Here is a 19,077-nt window from a genome sequence, read left to right on the forward strand (position 1 = left end):
GACTCACTATGTAGCCCAGGCTTGCCTCAACCTCATGGTGATCCTTCTGCCCTCTGAGTGCTTCTGGAATTCCGGGAATGTGCCACCAAGCCCAGAAAACTCTATGGGCTTCCTAGAATTGAGAGGCTCAGGGAGTGGTCTAGTGAGCACCTGGGTTGCTTGGGATCAAGTTTCTATTAATTGGCCAAACGGGTTTACAAGAGAACGTAAGATTGGGCATACACTTCAACTTATGATTTAATATTTGTCCCCATTTACTCCAGTTTTTGTGACTTTATAATTTATTTTCAGTTCAAAAAGAAATCAACCGGAAGTGATGTTTGGTCAACTAGCAAACATCAGGACCTCCTGCCTTGTTCCTACAGTCTCTGGAGGTGACCCTGGCCTTACCTTTTGAGGCCAGGCTGAACTAAAGACTGCAGAGGAGGCGACGTGACTGTGGCGTACCCCTCCATGCTGATGTCCTCCATCTCTGTGCTCTTTGGCCTTCCTATCTTGTGCGATCCCCAGTCAGTGGGAGAGCACCTCCTCCACCAGGCCCAGAGTCAGGAGATCTGTCATCTGGTCCCAGGGAACGGATGACTTGGGGACACCAATGGCAAGCACCCAAGCCCTTGGCCCTACCCTCACTCATTCAAGTGGCCACCTGCCCACGGTGGGTGGAGTGTCATGTGCTCAGGGCAGGCTGGAAAGGAAGAATGTGGCTGCTTTTATCTGCTTGCTGCCTCCCCTCCCTGTCCAGGCTAGAGGCAAGTGCGGAGGATAAGATCAGCTAAGCCTGGAAAAGGTGTGTGTGTGCGTGCACGCACGCGTGTGTGAAGCGGAGGGAGGGGGCTGACTAATCCATGGATAGAGATGGAAAAGTCAAGCTGATTTGTTGATAGCTCGAGGCTCCATGGTGGTAGGCCCAGCTTTGCAGCCTTTATCTGCCCCCACTGACACTCATGAATATTGTGCTATTATTAAAATGAAGGCTCATTCCTGTGATCCTGACCTGGAGAGACTGAGGCAAAGGGATGGTAAGTTCAAAGCCAATCTGGTCTCCATAGTGAGACCTTGTCTCAACTATGAAAACTGGTCTAGAGTCAGATGTTCTTAGGCGGAATCTGTGTTCATCTGTCTTTAGAAAAGGCGTGTATGGTGTGTGTGTGTGTGTGTGTATGTGTGTGTGTGTGTGTGTGTGTGTGTATACATGTGTGTATGTGTGCATGTGCTACAACCTGCCTGTGGAGGCCAGAGGACGACTTGCAGGAGTTGGTTCTCCCTTCTACTGTGTGGGCCCAAGGGATTGAGCTCAGGTCGTCAGGCTTAGCAGCTAGTGCCTTTCCCACTGAGGCATCCTAGCAGCTCCCATGGGTTTCTCGAGATCAGGATTCACTATTTAGCCCTACCTGGCCCTAGGCTGACTAGGTAGCGCAGACCGGATTTCAAACTCATGGCTATTTTTCTCCTTCTGCTTTCTCCCAAGTGCTGATTTCAAAGGTGCGCACTGCCACTCCCAGATATACTTTTGCCTCTAATTTTTTTCTTACAATTAATTAATTAACTACTGTATGGAGTGCATACATGCCACAAGAGGACAGCTTGCAGGAAGTGGTTCTTTCCTTCCACTGCATAGGTTTCAGGGATGAACCTCAGGTCATCAGTCTTGGCTGCAAGCACTACTGAGCTAACTGGCCACCCCATTTTGCCTTTAAATAAGAAATGGGAAAGGACTTTTAAAGTGGGTGGTTTAATTTGAGAGTGTATCCATAGAAAGTTCTGGAAGCCTTTGTTTGGAATAATGCAGAAGGCATTCTCTGGGTATGAAGGGTGAGCCTCCACTCTCCTCTTCCCTATCCAGAATCAGGAGGGCTCTTTAGCTCTCTCCGCGCCCCTCTCCTCCACCTCTCTGCCTGCTTCTCACCCCCTCATCTCCTCCAGTCAGCCCTAATAAGACATCAAGCTGCGTGGCTCAGACAGCAGAATGCATTTTCTCATCGTCTGTAGGCTTGAAGTGTCAGGTCAAGGTGGCGGCGTTGGGTTGGTTCTGCGGAGAGTACTCCTTGGCCAGCACGTGACTGTTGTGCTCGTCCAGCCAGTCCCCTGCCTGTGTGCAGACGGCCCTGCTCTGTACCAGGGCTTCCTCCTCTTACACTGACACCATTCACGCAGATGTAAGCTTTCTAACGGCTTCGTTTTAAAACTGAATCGCCATTCTAAAGGCCCCCATTGCGGATATAGACATCCTAGGGGCTAGAGGGGCAACCTGGGCTTTTGGAGGGACAAATTCACCCGAAGCACAACTGCAAGATGCAGGTGGCTGGAGGGAGAATAGGTCAGGGTCGCCTTCCCTTTGTTGTCCCACACCCACAGGACAGGGGGTTTACAGAACGTGGAGAGGAAAGGCATCCTTCAAGCTGTGGTGCACACCTGTAACCCCAGGCCTCCGGAGGAGGAAGCATGAAGATCAGAAGTTCAAGGTCAACCTCAGGGATGTAGTGAGTTTGAAACTAACTTGGGCTACAGGAGATCCCGTCTCCAGAAAACATAGGAGGGATGAGAGGGAGGATGGAAAAGAGAGAGGGAGAGCGAGAGAGCAAGAGCAACAAGATGGCTCAGCAGTGAAAAGCATTTGTCACCAAACCTGATGATCTAGTATGCTCTCTGGGACTCACACAATGGCAGGAGAGAACCAACTCCCATGAGTTGTCCTCTGACCTTCACATAGGGCATAGGCACAAGTACACACACACACACACATACACACGTACACACACACACACAATGCATGCATGCACACACACACGCACATACACATACGCACACACACATGCACACACGCTCACACACACAGACACACACTCACACGCATGCGTGCACACACACACCCACATGCACACACACACACACACACACACACACACCTCTACCTCTAAGCAGTCCTTAAACCCGTGTGCCAACCTGTCCCCCAGCCCTGACCCCCCCTCACACATACGAAAAACCTACTGTACACAACCCAGCTCTTCTCTCCTGGCAGGAGAGTTATGGGGCAGCCAGACAGCCATGCTGTGAGACAGCTTGCTAACGCGACAAGAGGAGAGGCTAGTCCTCAGAAAGGCCATGGGCACCGAAGAGGGATGGTGACTGCCATTTGTGAGGGACTTCTTGGAAGAGCTGGCATGAACGGATGGATCTGGGCAGATATCAAGAATTCGTCAGGGGAGGGACTTCCAGGAAAGAAGCTTCCAGAAAGGGGGCTGAGAGCCCCCTTGAATGCACTCTCGCCCTCTCTCCCTCTCTCTCCGCCACACACACTGCTGTGATCCATCCTATGTAGAAGCCAATTTTCCTGCCAACTCAATGGCATAGGTGCTATTTCTACCTCATTTTATGGGTAGGAGAACCAGAACTCAGAGAGGATAAAAAACTACACAAGGTGGTGACCAGCAAGTGGCGAGCTGGAATTTGAACCTGGGTTCTGAAGAGCAGTGAAGGGAACAGAAGATGTGTGTTTGCCAGAAAACCAATGAGGGTTTGGCCTTTGCTCCACAGCCAATCGAAAGCTCTCTAGGGTGTATGCGGAGCAAGGGGCACATTCATTGCCAGTCCAGCCTCAGGGAAGTGGACCCAGCGTCTAACGGTTCTTTTCTAGACTTGGAAGAAATTGTCTCCAACAGCTGTCCTTTCTAATACAACCGTGCAGATAAGACTGTAAACCCAGCAGTTGCTGCATGTTTTCATCCTCCTTTCCCTCCAGTAATTACAAAAGCCAACATTTGCTCAGCACAGTGCCAAGGGCTCTCTGCCGGCATGACCTCATGAAAATCAAGGCAAGAAAACAGAGAGAGCCTATCACTGCCCCATTTGCAGAAGTGTCTATAGAGGCTCAGAGAGGTAATGGGATTTTGCCAAAGTCACCAGTAGTACTGGACAGAGGAAGGGCCTGTCTTCCTACAGTACCCCGGGGGCTCTGTGCCAAGGCTTCCCCTCAGGCAAGTCTCCCTGACTCTGATCTGCTCCCTTACTGCCTGTTTCAATCCACTGGAGCCTACCTCCCCAAGGTGGTCAGCAGACAGCATCCAGCTCCTTCCCAGGTCCACTCCATAAACAGGGTCTTCAAGCCATTTGGGTAGCCCCAGTCACACAGCGGCTACTGGGTGTGGGAAATGTCCCTTGTGGAACTGAGATATGCCACAGGTATAGGACACAATCTGGTCTCCATAGATACGACGCGAAGATGAAAGACCAGACTCTGAGCATCCTTCACGCTACGGAACTATGTGCTCAAAAGTGAGCTCAAGTGGGCAGGCAAGATGGCTCGGCAGGTAGGCACACTTGCTGCCAAGCCCTGCAACCTGTTGGATCCTGTTGGTAGAAGGACAGAGCTGATTCTCCCAGAGCTGTCCTCTGGTACACACTATGGCATATGTGTGCCCACCTCAAGATAAATAGAGTAATTTGGAAATTAAATTTTAGAAGTGATTTTCTGGGCATGGTGGAAACGCCTTGGGAGACAGAGGCAGGTAGATTTCTGTGAGTTTGAGGCCAGCCAGGGCTACGTAGTGAGACCCTGTCTCAAAAACAATTTTTTTTTTTAAGATGTGGTGATTTAAGGTGACAGGTTAGAGTTATGTGGAATCTTGTTCTGCATGCCAGAGGCCCTGGGTTCCATCCCCAGCAATAAAAACAAAGATGTGACCATTTGTATGTTGCAAGTTTTTTTTTTAATTTATTTTTCATTTCATTTTTTTTTTTAAATCACGACTGAAAATAAAATACATTTCTGGGTGTGGTGATATATACCTTTAACCCTAGCACTGGGGAGGCTGAGGCAGGAGGACCATGAGTTCATAGCCAGCCAGGATTCCACAGCTAGACCATGTCTGGCATTGCAAGTGCACTTGGTTAGCTCGTGCCAGGTCTTGGGCTCCATCCTCAGTATCACAGAATTTTTAATTGCTTCTGTGGTTCATGCTTGTGCATAGCATCACGTTACTATAAGACAGCATAGAGCGTGAACAATGAGTTAAGGGCTTAAATATGGGTTAGCTATTACAATGAATATTTTTGGGGACAAATAGGTGCTTTTGGATTATAAATCAACTCTCATGAGCAGAAGGCCACAGAGGTCTGAAGAGGGCTGGGGTGGGGGTTTAGAGTGTGGGGGGGGTGAGGTCGGGGTGCAGGGAGGCAGGGTAGGGAAGTGGTGTTCTGGGTGTTTGCAGAATGAAATCATAGTTCCTATCTGTACTTCCACGGTGGCGGCAACAACGCTTGCTGAGCGCCTGGTACGCACCAGGAACTATCACATGACATCGCCTCACTTAATCCTCGAGCTGAGCCTGCAAGGAATTGTCACCTCTCCAGCACAGCAGGCCGCTCAGGGTCACCCAGCTGTGACAAGAGAAACCTAGTGAAAGGTACCAATGCACCTGCCTTCTCCAGTGAAAGGTGATGAAGTTCTCCAACCCCCACGCCAAAGTCGTCAGCGCGCCAATCCAGGAAGAAAAGTCCTGAGAGCAGTTTTACTCCCTGACCTCCATCAGCCCCCCCCCCCCCCCCCCCCCCCCCCCCCCGCCATTCAGACCTGCCTGCCAGCCCTCTCAAGTTCAAGGCCTTAGGGAAGTATTTGGGGGCTGGGTGGTCATTCTTGATCAGGGCAGATGTGGAGGGTGGCACTGGGCCCAGTCTGTCTCCAAAGCTGTGGTGGCTCCAGCTTTCTGAGGGGGTGGCGTCTGTTCCCTCCCTCCCATGGCTCCAGGCCTGAGGCTAAAGCCCCCAGAAGTGAGGCTAAAGTGCACTTGACGGGCTCGCCTGTGTCACCCCCAAGACCCCTCTGTGGTGAGCTACACACAGCAGAAGCCGTGGAATGGGGAAGACCTCATGCTTGACCACAGAAACTCTGTCTTCTGGGTAGCAATTATATCTTTAAATTGTGGGTTTGAGCTTGAGGAAACCGCTCAGGTCTGGTCAAAGACATAGCTTGGCCACAGAAGCAAACCAAATTCTGATTTTTTTCTATGTGACCTGTGTGCCTTAGACCAAATAAAACTGTCTTGTAGGGGCCTCTGGAGAACCCAGCTCGGCAAGAATCCCTGGCTAAATGCCCAGGGTATGACTGAGAGAGGTGGTTTACAAAGTCTGGTTGTCATCCTGACCGTAGCTGCAGCCCCTGGGAGCGCTGTTGGCAAGGCAGATCCTCAGGCCCTACCCAGTTCTCCTAAGTCAGAAACTCCAGTTCAACCACCTTCTGGCGTTCCGGGTCATGCTCTAGTTTAAGAACCACTGCCTTATTGTCTCTCCACTTAAAGGATGGCACCAGAGTAGGGTGTAGTAGTATGAGCCTACAAACCCCAGCCTCTCCAGAGTGTGAGGCAGGAAGATGGAGAGTTCAAGGTCAGCCTGGGCCTCAAGTAAGTTGGAAGTCATTCTAGTGAGACTCCATGTAGGAAACCACAACCAAACCAAACCAAAAAACTCCCAAGAAATGAGAGGGACAGCAGAGATGGTGCCTGGCCAATGACCGACAGCTCTACACAGAGACAAAATTCAAACCTGGTGTGATCCATCGGTACAGAATCTTTCTCCTTTAACTCTGCCATGCTGGGGATGCATCCGGGACCTCGAACATGCAAAGCATGTAAGCAGTAAGAAACACCCCAACCAGAAGATGCACTGTAGCCAGATTCCAAGGAACCTGTGTGCTCGTTGGAATTGGCAGTCACCCTGGCGTAAGCTTTCTCTTCTCTCCTGGGCTTCAAGCTCTCATGGAAGGTGATGTCACCAAGGAAAGATGAGTCAGACTCAGGAGACCATGGGAAATTGGGACGAGATGTTTAGAGAAAACCTGAAAACCAGATGTGAGCGAAATTTGACGAAAACCAAAATGACTATTGCTGGGGACACAGCTCAGTGGCAGAGCGCTCGCACAGCATGCTGCGAGGTCTTGAGTTCCTTCCCCAACATCCTCCATCCCAGAGAAGAATGCTAAGTGAGTCACACAGCCAGGCATCTGGAACACCGGCTTGAGATCCTGTCCACAAGGATGGTGCCAAATCTGGATACAGTGGTGTAGGCCTTAAGGGACAAGAACACTGTGGTCTGCTCTCTCTCTCTCTCTCTCTCTCTCTCCCTCTCCTCTCTGTGTGTGTGTCAGTGTGCTTTGTGTGTGTGTGTGCTTGCAAGGCGTGTGTGTGTGTGTGTGTGTGTGTGTGTGTGTGTGTGAGGGGGTCAACCTGGGCTGTCATCCTCAGGGATGTCATCCACCTGCTTTGGGACAGGGTCTCTCATTGGCGCAGACCTTACTCAAGAAGCTAGGCTTGGTGACCAGCTTGCTCCAGGAATCCTCCTGTCTTTGCTTCCCCCATGTTGGGATTATAAACAGGCACTTCCCTGCCTTGGCATTCTTACAGGGGTTCTGGGGATTGAACTCAGGTCCCGCACTTAGACAGCAAGGGTTTCACTGGTCACGCTGTCTCCCCGGCCGCTGGGATGGCTTTCTGACCATGGAAACAGGAATTGCTTCTGGGCAGAAAGTTACGGAAAGAACTGGAGAAGAACCAGGGAAAGAGCTCTCAATATGTCTTCCTGGAAGGTTACCTACAGGTGCGGAAATGACACCGACACCTGCCTCTGCCCTCAGAGTGCGATTTGCTTGGTCTGGGGTGTGGCGTGAGCCTGGAGTTCACACAATTCCCCAGAAAGCAAGCACCTGGAGCAGGGGTTGGGAAAATAAGCTAAAATAAGGATGATACACTTTTGGCGAAGGCCTAGACAGTAAGATTTTGTTATTATATTATTATTATGTGTGTATATGATGCTTGGAATTGAACCTAGGAATCTGTGTTTTGCTAGGCAGTGCTGGGGATTGAACTCAGGGACTTGAGCCCACAGCTAACTGCAGAGCCTGCTTATGTGATCACTCTGCCTCCCTGCTTCCTCGTCATCTCTCTTAATGACCATCTATAACCCGCTGTCATCCCCAGTCACCACGAGGCCTACGCACAAGCTTCTCAAGGTCAGCTACAAACCTGCTTGGTCTGCTTAGGCAGCAAGCCTGGGCTATTTGGGTCTTGATTGACATCTAGACGCCATCCAACCACTCTCTGCTTTGAGCTGGCATCGGGAACTGATAAAATCATTCTATCGTGCTCAGGAGAAGGAGCCTGGCAGACCTGTCCTGTTTGTTCGTGCAATTGTGTACCTCACAACTCCAGGGGCCACCATTCATAACGTAGTTGGTTGGATGACATCCCGGGGTCGTGTAGCACACATTCCATAGCTGTGTACAGCAGCCCTGGAGGCTGGAGGTAAGAATTTCAGAATACACCAGCGCAGGAGCTGCCCTGGGCTGTCTTTATAGCTATTCAGAAACAATCATCAAGAAGAGAACAGTCTTAGAAGGGAATGTCTCCATGTATGAAGGGGGAGCGGGTCTGTGCTGGTGCTGGGGGAATGGCTTGGAATGAGAGAGGAAGTAGTTGGTCCTTCCTGGACTTCTGCCTTCAGCTGGACAAGTGTCCTTCCTGACTTGTCTCAAACTGTGCAGATCACAACTTCAGTGGGCATCTCAGCCTCCATCTGGGCAGGAACTCTCACTTCCCTCCACGCTCAGTGCTTAGGTGGACTCTGCTGGGCAGTCTGCAAGCCATGCTATTCAGGCCCATTCTCACACTGGGCTCCACCTGCCTCTGAAATCCAGAGCTGATGGGAACTGACTCAGAGCCAGAGCCTCGAGCTATGCCCTTAACTACTGTTCCCCTGGCCTGTGTGTTTTCCTGTATTTGTTTTGCTTTTACAATCCAAGCCAGGCCCTGTGCCAGGGCTGTACCTGAATGAGCTTATGTGTCCCTTCCCATGAGTCTAAGAGGGAGGAATTGCAATCATTCCATTTTATAGATCAGATCTCTTTTCAGAGAGATTGGGTCAATTCCCCGAAGCCACGCAGCTAGAAAGTGGAAGAACTGGGAACTGAATTGGTGCTTTTTGAACTGTTGAGGTCCACATTCTTCCTTATCTTTCTAGGGAATGAGATGCATCATGTCCTCTGAGTATGTCCGTCTTCAGACTGGGCCTTGACCTTGGGTCTCAGAAACCATGTGGGTCCTGTGGCTGTTGTGGATGGGGGTGATGGTGGACATGATAAAGATGATAATGGGTGTGGGAATGGTGCTAAGGGGATGGTGGGGGCTGGGGGGCTGGGGGCTCACATCTCCCTGGTAGTGTTATTGGGAGCAGACTGACGAGGAAATACAGGTAGCCTATACTGTCTGCCAGCTCCGACAGCTTCGCAGTCATTTCTTTGTAAGTGTAAAGGCTCCTCCATAAAGACCTCCAGAGCAGGTCTCACGACACCCGGGCTAACTAGATACCATCCCACTCCAACCTGAGATCAGAAACAAGGAGGAAGAATGAAGGGCTGGGAGCGCGACTCAGGGTCAGTGAGTTGACCTAGCGTGTACACAGTCATGGGTTCTGCCCTAGTATTACAGAAAAAGCAGAAAGGACAGTACCGTTGTCCCTCTCAGGGGCCTTCGGAGCTTCCTACTGAAGTCTAGCTTCTCTTCTCCCCGCATGGAGGCGAGGCCATACATTCTCCACCTTGTTCCAGGGGCAGGCTGGCCCAGGGACTGAAGTCAGTTGCTAGTCTTTTTGCCTGCCTCTCCTTTGGAACCATCAATCGGGTCAGAGGAAGTTGTGATTGTTGAGCAGTTTGGAGGTTGAGCTGGTGCCCCAGATTAGAAGGGCCCTAGAGTGGCAGTCACATGCTAACACTTGCCAGCCTCTTGGTTAGGGGCGACCAAGAGCTCAACCCACACAACGACACAGAGTGAGTCCCAGTTGATCCGAAAGCTGAAACCTTATATTTGACTGCAGGTGGCCCAAAGACATCGAGAGCTATGTCTCAGAGGGAAAAATTCCACTTCCCATCTACCCCGGGTTGTTCAGGTGACACCCAGCATCTGAGAGGACACGGCCAGGCAAATAGTGCACTCTGCAGCCAAACTGTCCAGGTTATAATCCCAGTTTCACCATTCACTAGCTCTTAGTGACCTAAAGCAAGTGACTTAGCCTCTCGGATTCCATTCAACACTGTCACCTGTTTTACAGGACTGCCGTGAGGCAGTAACACATTCGCGCAGAGAGAAAACTCAGTTTCCCCATATGTAAAGTGGAGATAGTTACACTGCCTACTTTTGTGGCTGCTGAAATAATTCAATGACATAATGCAAGTGCTTGCATGTAGTATATAGCACTGTCCTGGGCTGGGGGTACGGTACATGCTTAGCAAAACACAGTTTTGGGGCTGGGCAGTGGTGGCACACGCCTTTAATCCCAGCACTTGGGAGGCAGAGGCAGGTGGATCTCTGTGAGTTCGAGGCCAGCATGGTCTACAGAGCTAGTTCCAGGAGAGGCTCAAAGGCTACAGAGAAACCCAGTCTCAAAACAACAACAACAACAACAAAAACAACAACAAGAAGAAGAAGCCACCACCACCACCACTATCACCACAGTTTTGGTGCAAAGCCCAGGGTCTGATCCCCTTGCTACTATATTGATGGGGAGAAAGCCCCGTGGCTTCATCTGCGTTCATACCATTCTAGAAAGAGAAAGCAGGCAGAACAGCTGTTTCCAGGGCAGTGTGGAAACCTCTGGGGGAGGGGCTGAGATACCTTTCAGAGAGTCTCCAGGGAAGAGACTTGGCCTATTATACTGTCAGCTCCGCCCGCCGGGAGCAACCCTGCCCACCTAAGGCCAGCCCTACTGGGAAGGTCCTCTTGGGAGTTGCAGGATTGAGATGAGGGTGGGAAGGGGCTCTCCAGGCGAGGGGCCGAGGAGGCTCGGGGGAACTGAGCCATGGCTTGGCATGCCAGGGATGTTTTCAGTGTCTATTTTAATGCTGGCATGCACCCACTTCTGCCATGCTTCCTTCCCACCCTCCCATCACTCTTACTTTGCAGATGTTCGATGAGCATCAGCTTGGAGCCTCAACTCCCACGGCAACCAAACACTCTCACTTTGCCCCTTGTTTAAATTCCTACAAAGCAGGTTATAGTAGCCAGCATGCGGGGCACCCCGGATTCCTGCCTGGGATGCCTCCAACTTCTGAGTGCCTCTTCCCATGGAGTCCCAGGTTCTGCCACCCGCGAAACAACCCAGTAACCCCTAGCCAGTCAGTGGGCCAGAGCCAAGGTAGGGTGGAGTGGGGGATTGGCACTATCCCCAGAATACCTAGCCCTAATGCGATCTTTTAGCGTGCCAGGCATAAGTGACAGTGTTTCTGACTTTGCCCCGCCCTCATGCTCTCCCTGAGGAGCCAAATGTCAGCCCTGGGGCAGCCCTTGGAGCACACTCTGCACAAGCCTGCTCACACAAGGGTGGGAAACCCTAGCGGTGCCTTTCGGACGGTAAATTACACAAATTGTCTGGAGGAGGCAGAAGTAAGGAGCTGGGCAAGCCTTGATGCCTGGGTCGGGGTGGGGAGGTCAGGGGGTGGCGGGGAGGTAGAAACAGGTTCAGGGATGCCCCCCAAACCTTCCTCCCCAGCAGGTGGAGGCCCTCCTCCAAGAGAGTGAACTCCTTACTGAAGCTCTCCCTAGAGTCAGCAGCCCTCAGTGACAGCCCCTGCTCTTCTCCCTCCAATGCAGAGGGATGGGTGGTGCGGTCAGGGTGTTCTGTTCCAGCAGGCCGAAGGCTGTGTCTAGCACTTCTGGCCTCCTCTCTGCCTCCTCCCCCTTCTCATCATCGCTTTGCCTTCTCTGTCCTTTCCTCTCTTGCCTCCCTTTAATGAGCCTTTACTACCCATCAGGTGCCAGGCTTGTTCTTCATATCTGACACTTGCCACCCCCTAATCTGTAGGCAGTCCTTCAAAGGCTGCCCTTAAATTCACAGCCTCAGACCCCAGTTTTTTTTTCTCTAACAATCCACCAAGGCCAAGACCAACCGCTTTTCACTGTGGTATGAGCAGAGGGCAGAGGTGATTCCAACCTGTGTGTTGTCACCAGGCTTCAAAAGGGGGGAAGAAACAACACACACACACACACACACACACACAAATATGTGTAAACACACTCACTAGTCTAGGAATGCCAGCAATTTCAAGCAATGGGATCTTGTTGGCAGAGCATCCATCTCTGCCGGAAGTGCTAAGAGGAGCCTGATCAGCAGTTCCAGAGAGGCCACAGCCTTCAACTGTGAATGAGCGCCCTCCCCCCACACAGAGAGAAACCAGTATGTTTTCCTGACTTTGTCCCTGAGGACTGCACCCCAAGGACAGCAGGGAAGGGAAGTGTTTCCAAATCTGCTGCCACTCTCCTAAGACTCCCTCAGTCCGGGGGTGCTGGGGCAAGGGAGGAAGAAAGTTGAGCCCGGGGTTGTTTTTACTGTGTGGCCTTGGGAAGTTAGGAACCTTTCAGAGCCTCCAGGATCCGTCACACTGTCTGGTCACAAATGACCTTCTGTAAAACTCAGAGTCATGGCTCGGATAAGAATCGTTAGAGTCAAAATAAATAAATAACCTCTTTGAGGTAGCTTTCACCTCTAAACCCAGTGCTCAGGCTGACCTGAATAACATAGAGCCTACTTCACAACTCAAACAAACAGGGGCCTGCAAGACGGCTCAGTGGGTAAGGGGCTTGCTGCCAAGCCCTGAGTTCTATCCCTAGGATTCACACAGGGATTCACAACTTGTCCTCTGACCTCCGTACACTTACGGTGGCATGTTCACACCTCCACGCACTGACAAAATAAATATATAACTGTAACAGATGAAAACAAACAATAACGTCTCTCAAAACACAACTTCTAAGGCTTTCGTTTCATTTCAAAACTAGTTACCTAACATCCATGTACTCAGGACTTACTGGGAGCCAAGCACTGTGGTAAGTGCTTTGCCCTTTAACCCTCAAAGTGTCCGTCTTGTGGGCAGAATCTTTATTTCCAGTTTATGATAAGAAACCCGAGGCACAAAGGGGTTATGGGATTAGCCTGGGTCTCACCGTCCCTAAATTGGCAGGGCCGGATTTGAGTCTCTGTGATCTGTCTGATAACAAGCCAAGGCCGAGGATCCCAGCATCTTGTGTTTCTTCCCAGCTGACAAGAGTTTATCTGGCTTGACACTTTGTACTTTGCATTATAAAATCATAATTTCTAATTTGTTCAAAGTCAATGATAATAGAAAATACAGACTTGACCCCTCCCCCCACTGTGTGTGTGTGTGTTTGTGTGTGTGTGTGTCTATGCCAGAGTCAACTTCGGGTGGCATTCCTTAGGAGTGGACCACTTTGTTGTTTTGAGATGGGGTTTCTAGCCGGGGCTGGGACTTGCTAACTAGGCTGACACACAGGCCAGTGAGCTTCAGGGACTGTTCTGTCTCCACCTCCCCAGGACTGGATTACAAGTGTGTGCCACCATGCCCATCTTTTTCATATAGGCTCTAGGGATCCATTGGGCTCTCATCCCTGTGCAGAACTTAAACCTGAGGTCTTAGGATCTGATTCCAGCTGCTGGTTTCAGTCACCCTGCTCCCCTGAGCCTGACCTGTGATGGCTTCAGACAGCAGAACCATGTGTACGCACAAAATGACTTAATACAGGGTCTATGCGGCCAGCAATTTGCCCGCCCCATTCTGCAGGTGGGAAAATGAAGCGTGGAGAAAGAGTCACTCAGCTGGGTCCACAGCGTTGAGAAGCGTCAGGACCAAGCAAGGCTGGGACCCAGGACAGCTGAAGGTGAAGCTCCTATTTTGTTGTTGCCGTGTGTGTGTGTGTGTGTGTGTTTGTGTGTGTGTGCGTGCGCGCTGAGGATCAAACCTAGGATCTTGCACATGCTAGGCAAGTGTTTTACCATGGAGCTACATATACCCAGTTCCCTAAGTGAATTTCTAGCTCGCTCTCGTTCTCTCTTTTTTCAAATTATAAACCACAAACCGTTTTCAAAGGCACAGTTTAGTGTGCCCAGGCACACTTCTGTCATCGTGCGGCTTACACTGCTGTTCATTTCCAGAGTCTTTCACCCCCACTAACACAGGGGAGTCTGCACCATGAAGCACAGCCCCCTCCCTCCCCAGCCCTCTCCTTGAGGGCCTCCTCCTATATATGGGCTCACACAGTGTCTACTCTTTTACCATCACAGCCTCTGCTTTAAAAAATCAAATTCTCATTTCAAACCCAACACATGGGCCTGGAGAGGCGGCTCAGCGGACTAAATGCTTCCTGCACAAACATGGGGATCCGAGTTCACATCCCCAGCATCCGTGAAGAAAAGCTGGCCTGGAGCTGGCTAACTAGACCAGGCTGGCCTCAGACTCACAGAGATCCTCCTGCCTCTGCTTTCTGAGTGCTGGGATTCAAGGTGCGCGCCACTGCTGCCTAAGGCTGCTTCCTCTGTATGTATTTCCTTTCTCTCTCTGTCCCCGGAAGAACTTCCTTCAAAACCTACCCCAGAGATTTCCTTCTTTGTGCCCTTCCTTGAAACGCTGTCACCAGGTCTGGCCAGTTAACACTGCCGTTATCAGAATGCTGAGGCCGTATTTACTGTAATCCAGGCAGTAACGGAGTGGTTTAAGTGTATTGACTTACTTAATACCCGAAACAACCCTTCAAGGCAGCCACTGTGCACCAGTTCTGCTTTCCCCACAAGGAAACAGTCAGGAAAGAGCCAAATTAGAGAGCTGAAATGACACAGTTTATCTAAATCACCCGGGAGACAGAAGTGGCTTTCGAGTCCTGTTCTCGCTCTGCAGTGTGCTATTCTTAGAGACTAAGGGGTAGCCTCCTCCAGGGGACGGTGGGATCTTGGAGGTTCCCATCCGGTCTAAAGGGAAACTGACCAGCTCTCACTGCTTAAAATCTCAGGGCTAACCTACACCTTTGAAGATTTGCTTTTTAAAATTATGTGTGTATGTGTCTGTGTGTGGGTAAGGGCATGTGAACACTGGTGCCCAGGGAGACCAGAGGTGTCAGGTCCCCTGGGGATGGAGTTACGAGTGGCGTGGGCCACCTGACATGGTGCTGACAACCAAAGTCAGGCCCTCTGCCAGAGAGATACATGCTCTTAATAGAGCCCAGCCATGGCTCCAGAACAGCTAACCTACACCTTTAAAAGGAGCGCATGGGGCTGGGGAGATGGCTCGGTGGATAAAGTACTTAAGGGGCAAGTTTGAGACCAGAGGCTACAACCCCACAGCCTACATAATTGAGGGTGTGGTCAGGGTAAGGGCAGAATCCCGGGGCAAGCTCACTATGTAGGCTAGCCAGAGAGACCCCGCCTCAGTAAGAAAAGTGGACAGGCTGGATGAAGACAGCAGATATGACTCTCTGGCTCTATGTACAAACATATAGGCATGCATTATCTCACAGGAGCATGTGAACAGGTGCACACACACACACACACACACACACACACAAAACACAGAGCCTCACAAAGGCTGCCCAAAGGCTTTCTTTTTAAAAGCTTTTTTTTTAAATAAAAGATTTATTCTTTTGATTTTATGTGTGTGGATGTCTGCCCGCATGTGTGCAGCAGATGCATGCTTGGTGTTCACAGAGACCAGAAGTGGGCATGGAATCACCCGGAACTGGAGTTACAGATGGTTCCCTTGACTCCTATCCAGTGCTCAGGCCTCTGGTTGCCCTTGAGGTGTGGAAGAGGTCCCCGGTGGTAGCTCGACATTGCCTATACCACAGCACCATCTAAGGATCTCCCCTGGCCAGAAGAAGACATTCTGAATTTTACTTGCATCATCCTACTGAACACTCAACAGTTTGCAGAAGCTATTACCCTTAAGCCCATTTGACAGATGTGAAAACAGTGGTGCACTCGCCCGACCTGAGAAAAGCAAAGCTGCAATTGAGACTGAAGTATCTCTGCTTTTAGCATTTTGATAGCCTGGCGGTTACCAAACGTTCCAACAAACTGTTTGCTGTTTATTTATTTAGGTCTTTTGGAGACCATATCTTGCTATCAACTCTGGCTACCTTAGCATTAGCATGCTATGCAGCCAACGCTGGTCTCGAGCCTGCAGTTCATCTGTATCTCTTTTTTTTTTGTTTGTTTGCTATTTTTATTTATTTGTTTGTTTGTTTTTCAAGACAGGGTTTCTCTGTAGCTTTGGAGCCTGTCCTGGAACTAGCTCTGTAGACCAGGCTGGCCCTCGAACTCACAGAGATCTGCCTGCCTCTGCCTCCCGAGTGCTGGGATTAAAGGCGTGCGCCACCACCGCCCTGCTTCATCTGTGCCTCTTAAGTACTAGGAATACCAGCATGTACCACCGTGCCAACTCCAGCAAACTTTTGATCGTCCTATCATACCTTTGAAGAAGGACATGATCTAACACCCAGAAAGTGTGGGGCTCATGACCAGGTGACTGGGCACTCGGCTTAAGAACCCATGTTCTTACATTTATGTGTCTCCCTGTGTTTGTGCCCCGAGTGTGAGTATTCTCAGGGGCAGGAAGAGGGTGGCAGATCCCCTGAAGCTACTTCCAGGTGGTTGTGAGCTGCTCGACTTGGGGGCTGGAAACTAAACTTGGCTCTTCTGGAAGAGCAGCAAACACTGCCAACTGCTGAGTCCCTGGCTCTCAGTTCTTAATCGCTCTGTCTCCTATTGGAGAGTGAGAATGACAGAGGTGGCCGTTCTAGAGAGCCCCTCAATGGGGTCTTTGGTGTCATCTCTGTCCACTGGGCACAGACAGGCAGTGGCCGCAGGCAGAGGAAAATTTGTCCTTGACCATGGATAGCTAGCATAAAGATGGGCTCGCCTGTCCATATGTCTGTGTGCTTTGGAGTCTGTCTTATGTTGGTGTGTGCTTGTAGTCACACGGCTGTCTGTACATGTATGTATGCATACAGGACTTCTGTGTATGCAAAAAGAAAAGAGACCTTGTCCCCCAAATTTATACCCTGTGAAATTGGGAACAAAGAACAAGAATTCGAACTTGACCCCCAAATAGTAGTTTGCGTTAGCTCCATGTCTACACAGTAACATAGATGATTCGAGAATGTTGAATGTAAGTCACCATTGCCCAATGGTGGGGATGGATTATACAATTAACTTTACATATCTGCCCACCATTTTCCTATTGTACATATTTCCTATGGGCTTGTATATATGACTACAGTATAGGTGTTGAGAAAGGTCGAGAAGAAATACTCCGTTTGTAGAAGGTGATTATCTTTAGGGAGCAGGGAGAGCAGGACTTGGAATAAGTTTGAGAGGAAGGAGGACAACCCCTTGTACTGGCTTGCTGCAAGATATTTCATCACGGAACTCTCCAGACTCTCACCCAGGGATCACACCAGACTGAAGTGCTCCAAGACCCTCGCTGATGGAGATTTTTTGTGAGTGGGAAAAACGGCAGCTTCTTCTCTAAACTTTCTGCCTCAGTTTCCTTCTCTATGGTCTGTTCTCTGTCCCTCATGTCCTGTGTTCAGCACATCTAGACCATGTGACATTCTCTAGACACTAACTTTTGCTCAAAATCCCGGAATGGTGACAGGGTAGGTTGGGACCTGGATCTGGGTTCTTCCCCAGTACTACCTCTTACATCGGTGTGCCCCAGAGTTGGCTGGCCTGGCAGAGGAGACCACAATCAGCTCTAGGGTCAGATGCCTGGACTCAGATGTGCAAGCAGCACCTTGTCTCTGGGATCCTTGCAGGAGTGCGCTCCCCGCCCCCCATCCTTGGGCGAGCCCTCCTGAAGGGTTTGCTTGGCGACCTGGGATGCGCTCTAGTTTTGCTGTTGTCACCTCTTGAACTACAGCTCGCCCCGCCCATTCCGCGTGAGGACTTGACCACAGCCCTTCCCTCCAGCTGCGACACGAGTGTGACCCTCTCTGGGTCTCTCCCCGATTCGCTGAGCGAATCTTCCCCCTGTTCTCCCCGCGTCCCCAGCGGGTCCAGTCCCACTCTCTCCTCAGTGGCGAGTTTGGTGGCTGCCAGACACCCCAACGCCCTCCCGTGGGAAACTGAGGCTGGGTGGCCGAGACTCTCGCAGTTGTCAGGGGCCGGACTGAGGTCACTGCCCAGGTGCGAGCGCGCGCGAGGGTCGCTGTCATACCTGCTTAGGCTGGGGCTCGAGTCTGCGGTGATGGCAGCTAAGGTGGTGGCGTCGGAGTGGCTGTGGCGCTGGGTCACCTGTAGAGCCTGGGCGCTGTAGGCGGAGGGAACGAGTGCAGAGGGCGGGGACCGACCGGGAGCGCCCGCGCCCGCGGGTGGAGCCTGCCTGCCTAGGTGAGTTAGCCTGGCTAGTTGCAGCGCCAAGCTCCCTAGCCTCCTGGTCCCACTTCACAGGCTGCAGGCTCGCATCCTCTGTAGTCCCCCAAGGACACTTCTCACCTTTTAGTCCCATTCTCTACACACCCCGGGGACTCCATACCCTACCCACGTGCAGAAATCCCTTCCTCCGTGTGTCGCCATTCTGTAACCATCACACAAACTCTCCATCCTGTCCTACTCCACCTCGCTGGAGCACATCACAGGCACCATGACAAGTCACTTGCTGTAGCTTTATTCTAATGGTGCTGAGATATTCTGGCACAAATTGGGGGCTTCAGGAAAGCTCCCGTTCTTGGTCTTTCCAGAGACCTGCACCTTACTGGTCTTGGGATATAACTTCCACCTCTGCAGTAGATAAGGAGGGGCCATCTAGAGGTCTGGATCGCTGCTGGCTTGGTCCCAGGGAGCCCACCCACCACACTTGTGGTGTAGCCTCAAGGAATCCCTGTTGCTCCCGTGCTAGGGGCTGAAACATGGTTTGCTCCTTCCAAGTAGAAGTTGAACTTCCATTTGGAGAGGAAAAGAGGTGGCATTTTAAGACGCGACCAGGAGCACCCAACTTATAGCACTGCTCTGGGACTCTGCCAACAAGGAGGGCATCACCAGGAGCAGGGCCTGGTGACCTTGGTCTAGAGCTGGAAGCCAAAACAAACTTTTCTTTTAGACTTCCCCAGCACTGTGGCATTTACAACAGAGAGCAGAGTAAGGACACTCGCCTGGCCTCTGGAACTCCTCAGTGCCTTCCCTTCACTAGGCCTCCTCCCCCCAGGTCAAAGTCACCCTTGTGTCTGTTCAACTCCTTTCGCTCCAGTAACCATA

General features: G+C 51.0%; 1 protein-coding gene across 2 annotated transcripts in view; it reads right to left on the reverse strand.

Annotated features, from left to right (window-relative positions):
- Positions 1-18,131, reverse strand: part of Scnn1b (sodium channel epithelial 1 subunit beta) — a 63,651-nt gene extending 45,520 nt beyond the window's left edge. Inside the window, exon 1 of one of the 2 annotated variants that reach the window (XM_041666915.1) lies at positions 18,041-18,131. The gene's annotated coding sequence lies outside the window, so the exon portion shown is untranslated. Of the gene's footprint in view, positions 1-6,537; positions 6,603-18,040 lie in introns of those variants that run through there. The other variant, XM_041666916.1, reaches the window with a different exon arrangement.
- Positions 18,132-19,077: the final 946 nt, after the last annotated feature.

The sequence above is a fragment of the Microtus oregoni genome, unplaced genomic scaffold (assembly GCF_018167655.1).
Source record: "Microtus oregoni isolate MIOR12 unplaced genomic scaffold, Mior012 000016F_ref0000370, whole genome shotgun sequence".
In the NCBI taxonomy this organism is placed as follows: Eukaryota; Metazoa; Chordata; class Mammalia; order Rodentia; family Cricetidae; genus Microtus; species Microtus oregoni.